The sequence below is a fragment of the Artemia sp. Qi Xiang Cuo genome, unplaced genomic scaffold (assembly GCF_049724085.1).
Source record: "Artemia sp. Qi Xiang Cuo unplaced genomic scaffold, ASM4972408v1 HiC_scaffold_32, whole genome shotgun sequence".
Classification (NCBI taxonomy): domain Eukaryota; kingdom Metazoa; phylum Arthropoda; class Branchiopoda; order Anostraca; family Artemiidae; genus Artemia; species Artemia sp. Qi Xiang Cuo.
Genome location: NW_028297441.1, coordinates 458,592 through 467,328, shown reverse-complemented (window position 1 = coordinate 467,328; position 8,737 = coordinate 458,592).

Sequence of the window (8,737 nt, the reverse complement as noted above, 5' to 3'; positions counted from 1 at the left end):
TTTACTTTTAACAGTAGAGAATCTGTGTCCCCGTAGCAGACCTCTACTTGCCCTTTCTCCAGCCACTGTACCTTAGCCACATTGTAGTAGAATTCTAACATGAGTTTTTTAGAGATCTCCAAGATCGCACTGCCTGCAGCAATATTTTTATTCAGGACAGTGCTTCTTCTTTTCCTACTCAATATTACCATTTCCGGACCAATGATGACACACGCGCACAAACATCGCAACGTTTTACTAATAGCAATAAAATACGGTAAAAAAAATTAACTCAATAATTGTCTTAATACCTCATTAAAAAAAACTGACTCTTTTTTCCTACAAATCTAGCCATCCATAAAAAATAGCGATCAGACTAGAAGCAGATTCCTTTTCCTACAAATATACCCGTTTAATGTTTTTTTTTCTTAATTGGATTCGTAATAATCAAACAAATGCATAATAAATTACAAATTTTTACTTATAGCATTATTTATAAAACAAGTGCATAATAAATTAGAAAAATTTTGTTAATAGCACACATGCAAACGTTCACACACACACGCACACACACACACACGTACACGCTGACACACACACATGCGCACACACACATACACACACACGCACACGCACACACACACACACGTTCACACACACGTGTACACGCACACACACACACACATTCGCACACACTCACACACACACAAACACAGACATACACACACACACACACACACACAGACACGTATACGCGCACACGTTCACATACATGCGCACACACGCGCACACACATCGCAGCGTCAGACTAATAGGAATAAAATATGGTAAAAAAAAACAACTCAATGATTGTCTTAATAGCTCATGAAAAAAAACTGACTTTTTTTTCCTACAAATCTAGCCATCCATAAGAAATAGCGATCAGACTAGAAGCAGATTCCTTTCCCTACAAATCTACCTGTTTAGAAATCTACTATTTTTAATAGCAATAAAGAAAAGTACATTTGGTAAGAATGCTTACATTTCCAAATTCAGACTGCACTTGTGTGCCGGATGGTCCTGGCAAAGCATGATGGGGGATAAATGGGACGGTGATGTCCGTTTCTTGCATAGATGTGGTGGCGGCGGTGATGTCACTGGATTGTACAGATGAGCCTGCGGGGTTCACCATCCTCTGAGAAGCCGCCCATTCTCTTTTCGGTTTTTGACCAGACTGTATTCCTGCCTGCATGGAGGGCACAGGGGGCTGGTAAAGCATGACCCTGGATGTCTCATCTATCTCTAGTTGTAGCATTGGAGTAGCGCCATTAGCCTTATCTCTCTTTTAAGGGGGAGGTAGGCATTCTTCAAAATTATCCTTAAAAAGAATAAAAAATTTAGTATATAAAAACGATTCCCCTTTTTACAGAAGAAAAATGAGTACCCTAGCTGCATCAAATCCAATACAATGATTTAAAATATAGATCTAAAAATATTCAGTCATAAATATGGTATAATTAAAAGCTAACCAAACACTAAACTTCAGTGTTGCGTGTCGGAATGACCATATTAGTTTTCTTGTCAAAGGGTATACATGTCTGCACAAAGAATCCCCCTTCCCCCTTACTTTTCATGCGAAGAAACAGTTTGTTTTCACCTTACAACGAAGGTGTTAGAATTGATACATTGCCCCTTCCCCGCCTTATATTTTTATAAAAGCCTCTTAATCATCTATGAAATCTATTTGCTTTCATCAAATACATTTGAAAATGGAATATCTCGTTTAATTTGACCAAAAAACAATCTCTTTTTCAAAGTGTCTTGGATTACGCAAACGCATGTGGCATTAATCTGTGCCGGTAACACAAGCGTGTGAAGTTTGTCTCATGAAAATCACCCTTTTCTAAAAAGCTTAAACACACATGGTTTTAATATAAATTGCAACGAAAGCACGTTTTAAATGCATGAACGGGAAAATGAAATTTTTTTGAGCGAAAGAATTATTTGTAATGAATGAATTAAACTCTTAAACAGAGAGGGGGAGGGAAGATGGGGTATACGTAATGGAAAAAAGAGCGTATTTTACGTTTTCTATCGACTATAATCATCATATTGTAGAGTTTGTATTGTTGGGGGGGTATGCCCTGAATTTGAATTTACTGGAGGGGTGGTAAAATGATTTTATTTGGAAATAAATTAAGAAAATTTACTAAACTGAACTCACATTATAAATTGATGTAGCCATAGCTTCAAAGTCAATAATATCAAATGTGCTATCCATGGTATGTTAGAACATTATGAAAATTAAATTGTAACGCATGAGCCCTTTATACAAAATCTCAAGGGTGGTAACAAGGAACATTGGTGTGAGAGGATACTCACACTCTTTGAAAAGGTATAGAGCATTAAGCAAATAGTATGGGAATTCCTAGGGCCTCAAGCAAAGTATAAAGCCATGTGAGAGGATACTCACTCTCTTTGAAAAGGTGTAGAGCATCAAGTAAATAGAATGGGAAGGAAAATAATGCTATAGAATAGCATTGGAAGAAACATAAACCCTTAGAATAGCATAGGAAGAAACATAAACCCTTAGAATAGCATAGGAAGGAACATAAACCCTTAGAATAGCATGGGAAGGAACAAAAACCCTTAGAATAGCATAGGAAGGAACATAAACCCTTAGAATAGCATAGGAAGGAACATAAACCCTTAGAATAGCATGGGAAAGAATATAAACTCCTAGAATAGCATAGGAAGGAACATAAACTCTTAGAATAGCATAGGAAGGAACATAAGCTCCTAGAACAGCATAGGAAGGAACATAAACTCCTAGAATAGCATAGGAAGGAACATAAACTCCTAGCATAGCATAGGAAGGAACTTAAATTCCTAGAATAGTATAGGAAGGAACACAAACTCCTAGAATAGCATAGGAAGGAACATAAGGCAAGCAAATCCATAAGTACATACTCTGGAAAGGTACCAAGGAAGTATAGGTGTGAGAGGATACTCACTCTCTTTGAAAAGGTGTAGAGCTGTCGTAGATAAAGGTCATTCAACCCCAAGAGTGCCCAAGAGGACAGCCTTGACATCTGCCTTGGAAAGGTGCCAAGGAAGATTCCAAGGAATTCCATAGATACATTCTACTAACATTAGTACAAAAAATCTGCATTGTGCCAAAGTGTACCATAATTTTGTAAAGTGTACCATATTTTTGGGATTGTACTAAATTGTACCAGTAGAGACAAAATATACCAAAATGGTACAATTGTACCGCGTTTGGCATCATTGCCGAGACGCGATAATTTAAAAAGATTGTCAAAGAGATTTAAAGAATACAAGTAACAAAGTTTGTCGCAAATTTAATTTTGGCTGCAATAGTCAACTTGTCTCGTGCAAAAGGATAAAATTATAGTTAAAGTTTTGACAAATTGTTTTTAAATTTATAATTAGCCTTAAAGAACCTACGGTCGTGTTTCCACTTTTTGTTCCCAGAAAGGTGTCACGACTACCATGAAACTGTCGATTCTTATTGAGCCGAACTTTGCAATAATTTACAGGTAATAAATAACATAAATTGATGATAAATGGATAAGAAAATTTATTTGTGTAAAAGATGTTTTTTTTTTGTTTTGTACACACAGCGTAAACTTGAGTGAGTGGCGCATAATACATAAGTATCAAAATTCTTAAATTTGGAAAGCCTTATTTTCCACCGGGGGGGGGGGTTGTATTTTCTGGGGGAGGGGATATTTTCATTCCGGGGGGGGTATTTCCCAGGGGTATTTTCCAATGGAGTATTATCCGCGGGTGTATTTTCTACCATATTTAATATAATGCGTTCTGGGTGGCCCCCCTTCCATAGTTCTTTGTGGTAGTTTTCATAATTTTGTTACTAAAATGCTGTATTTTCATTATATTTTGTTTTATTTCATTAACATTAACCAAACTTCAATACTCATGTGTGTGTTATATAATAAAACAGTACCTTATATTTTCATCACGTTTTAGCATATTTATTATGGATTGACCTAAATTCACTTCTTTAGTGTGTACGATTATGTAAACAAGTACCGAAAAAAATATGTTAGAAGAAGAGCACCATCACAATCTTCGATGCCAACAAACTGTGACATAAAACCAAGTAAAAACCTACAAATAAGCTTTAAACTACGAAAGTGTTATTTAAAAGGCATTGGGGTCCTTCAACTTTGTATGTGTTCACTGCGGAGTCCTCCTTTATACCACAGGAGCTACAGCCAACAAACATGATTTACTTGGGGGCTGCTGCCTGCTTGGTGGAACTGCATTCCTGAATCAAAAATTTCCAAATGAATATGTGTTGCCTGTTATAGGACATCATTTGGTCTAAAGAGTTCCACAAACAAATACGAAACTGGAACTCATGTTTTGCCTTTTCTTCATTTAATGTAAGCAATGATGGATCCAAAAATAGTCGTTATATTTTCAGCTTCAAAATAGCTGGATCAATTCATTAAAAAACCAATTTAGCGACACACGCATCACACACCCCTGAAGGTGATTTTGAACCATGTTCATATGGCCAAATGTCCTATTTAGACCCCACTGGATATGTTAAAGATGTGGTGATGTTTTCAGATGTTTTAAATTATTAAATCAGTCGTAACCCAACATATCTCTAGGAAGAAATATTGTGAGACACAAGCAGCTAAATATATATAGTACTGGGCCCCGGCACGCGGCAGGTTTCTATATAAAGATTCTCATTGTCGCTTGTCTTCTAAAAGCAGACAGTTTGAGCCTTTTCTTGATGCCATGACGTCCAAATTGACCTTAAATTAGGAATCGCTGCTTTGGTAACTACCATCGAGACCTGGACAACCTTCTCACTCATTAATTTTTAGGTTCTTTGACCTGCTTAAAAGTAATTGTTTTGAGATTGAATCTTTTTGCTCAGTACAATTACAGATTAAGTCAGCAACATGGGAATTAGAGGTCAAACCAAGGGTATAATGACCGTTCTGCATTCTTTGGACCTTTCACTACTACTCCTAACAACTCCTTACAGCACCAAGCTGCCTGAGGCCAACACATCTACGGACGCTCCACTTCTATCCCAACCTATTTAAAGCCTCCTTCTTTACACCCTCCCCAGAAGTTCCCATTTACCTTATATCTTTCCCTTAAACCATTCTGAAAAAAAAAATTCCGTAGCCAGTCAATATTATATTAAGTAGAAAACTCCGAAATTGACTCGTCAAAATCAAAAGGTTATGCACTTAAAACATAAAATAAAAAACATAAAATAGACGAATTTTTGTGGTTGAAGGCTGAATTCATTTTAATCTCTACCGAATAGCATCCGGACCCCTACAAACTAATTACTACATAGAACAACCCCCTTCCAGTAACAAAAGACAAAAAAACAACACACACCGACTGATGGTATCTTATATTTTCCCCCCTATATTTTATTAAGCATAAACCTCAAAGCTCATAAGCCCATTGTATTACCTCTCCTAATATTCACAAAAAATTGATCTCCCCTAAATATTTTTTACCTCCGTCCGCTATTTTTTTTGTGAATTTGCACCCCTGCAAGTACACCAAAATATTCTCCCTCCTTATATAAAAGAATATTAAATTCTGAATTTTTACTTGATTTTTATTTTCTATGACAATTTACAGCTAAGATCAGTGGCGTCATTTGGGGGAAGGGAGGGAGGGGGTAGTTGCCCCCCCTCCAATAATTTGGAGGAAAAAATTATTATGTAGCTCATTCCCCTTGACTCTCCGGAACTCCCCTTGCCCCCGAAAAAATTCTTTAAAAGGTTTACACGTTGTTATTTATTTCTATACTGTCATTTGAAACCTATGAAGAAATAACAGTTGTTTGCCAATAGAAATGAGTACTCTTTTGAATGATAGAAAGCTTTACAAAAATAGTATGACAAAATAAATATAACAGTATAACAAATAGTATAGTAAAATATCAGTGGCATCTAGCTTGAGGCGACACTTGAAATTTCTTCAAAATCCGTCAACCAGAAATTTGGCGGGAGGGGGGGGGGTAGAATCCCTTAACTCCCTTTATAATACAGTCTTGCTTGATAGGCATAACATTTGTTTTATTTCGTCGTAAGTTTCATAAAATTTTTACTGACCTGAGATCTTCATTGATAATCCATCCTCTGGTTTCAGCATTTATTTTTCAAGAGTATGCATGCCTTAAGTATTGATTTTACTTTAAACCTTTGATTCATACTATAGTAAAATATCACTGGCATCTAGCGTGAGGCGACACTTGAAATTTCTTCAAAATCCGTAATTATTTTTCTGTTATTAACAGAGATCAGATACTTTTTACTACCTCAATTTTACAAATCTCATTACTGACTACTACTACTAACAACTCACCGCAGCACCAAGACACCTGAGGCCAACACAGCTACGCACGCTCCTCCTCTACCCCAATCTATTCAAAGCCTCCCTTTTTACACCGGCCCATGAAGTTCTCATTTCCTTTAAATCTTTCTTTATGACGTCCTCCCACCCCAGACGGGGACGACCTGCTTTCCGTTTAGTCGTAGATGGGTGGCCAAAAAGAACAATCTTCGGCAATCTGTCATCCTTCATCCGCACAGCGTGCCCAAACCACCTCAACCTTTCTTTCATTATAGCCCTAGAGAGCGGTATTGAACCACATTTTTCGTATAGCCTATTGTTTGAAATAAGGTCAGTCAGCTGGGTACCCAGAACAATCCTTAAGCAATTTCTCTGGAAAACATCTAGAAAATCTTCATCCGGTTTTTGGAGCGTCCATGCTTCGGAGCCAAATTTGACAACTGTCATCACTGTAGCTTCTAATATTCTAATCTTGGTTTGCAGATTTATCTTCCTATTCTTCCAGACTTTTTTTTAAGTGACAAAAAACACCCTGAGCCTTGGCTATTCTATTTTTAACATATTCACTGCTCCCACCAATTTGACTAATAATACTACCAAGGTAAGTGAAACTGCCCACCTGATCAATCTTTTCATTACCCAACGTCACCTTTTCATCTTCACTTATTCCTAGCCTTAGTGACTTAGTCTACTTAACATTAATTTTCAAACAAATTCTAGCAAAATGAACTCTTAAAATCTCTAAAAGTTTATTTATTTTGCTCAAACTTTACTCTAGGATTCTTAGATCATCAGCATAGTCTAAGTCCATAAGACCTTTTCTTCCCCATTTGATTCCGTGATCTTCCACTGCCTTTCCTGTGCTTCTTAAGACAGTCTATCAAAATAATCCATATAAAGGGGGATAGAACACAACCCTGCTTAACTCCTGATTAAATACACAACCAGCTGCTAACCTCATTTCCTACCTTAACCGCAGCAGTGTTATTCTCGTACATAGCACTAATCACTTTAATGTGTTTGTCCGGTATGCCATACAAGGATAAAACCTTTGCTAAAGCTCTTCTATCAACAGAATCGAACGCTTGCTCATAATCTATAAAACTGAGGACCAAAGGTGTTTGAAAACTCAGGCACTTCTCAATTATTAGCCTAAGAGTGAAAATTTGGTCGACACATCCTCTACCTTTTCTAAAACTGCACTGCTCTTCTCTTAAAACTTTGTCTACGGCATCTCTCAGTCTAAGAAGTATCATATTACTAAGTAATTTACTACCTGCAGAGACCAGACTAATGCCTCAATAATTACCACACTCACTTTTATCACCTTTCTTATAAAGTGGTTTAATTAAGGTTTTCCTAAAATCGTTAGGTACTTCCCCTTTTTCAAAAATCATATTCATAATCTTCAATAACTTATTTCTAACCTCAGAGCCACCATATCTAAGAAACTCAGTTACCACCCCATCAGTACCTCGAGCCTTATTATTTTTTAATACTTTTAGTACTGTCACTAACTCCTCCTCACAAAACAAATCTTCATTCACATCTAAAGTATCACAAAATTTTTCATTTTCCTCTATATTTTTTCCTACAACTCTATCTCCGTTAAGCAAGTTCTCAAAATGTTCGGCCCATCTCGCTTTAGTTTCTTCCTTATCGCTAATTGCCAACCCATTCCTATCTTTAACTGGGACAAGTCCGGATTGACTACTCCCTCTCAATTTGTTAACGTGCCAGTACAATACTTTACTATTATGCCGTCTAGCTGCATCTTCCAGATCCTCGACAATTTTATCCATGGCCTCCACTTCACACCTCCTTAGTTCATATTTTAATTCTTTCTCCACTTTCTTTACATTTCTTTTGTTTTCATACGATCTATCACTCAGATGATTCTTGTACAAGTTCTTTCTCCTTCCTATTAAACATAAAGCTTTTTCACTAATATTCTTAGCTGCAGTTCTACCTTTCTTCCCTAATACACCTTCAGCAACTTCACAAATTATTTTTCTAAAATTATTCCAACCATCTTCCACATTATCAGTTTTAAACACTTAAGTTTAGTATTCAACTGTTCCTGGAAATTTTCTCTCAAATTCTCATCCTGGAGTCTATTAACATCATAACTTCCCGGGAGGTAGTTACCCTTCCGATATTTCAGCTTTAAATTAACCCTTGACACTACTAGATGGTGATCTTTACTTCTAACATCAATAACAGCACTCCTATATACCCTAGTATATAGGAGTGATCAAAATTTTGAGATAGCCATTTTTTTCAGCATTTTCGAAAATATTATAAGTATGTCTTTTAGGATGACTTAGTACCCCGAAACTCCCGGGGGGAGGGCTGAAAATTATGAACTTTAGGTAGACTGCTTCTTTTGAAT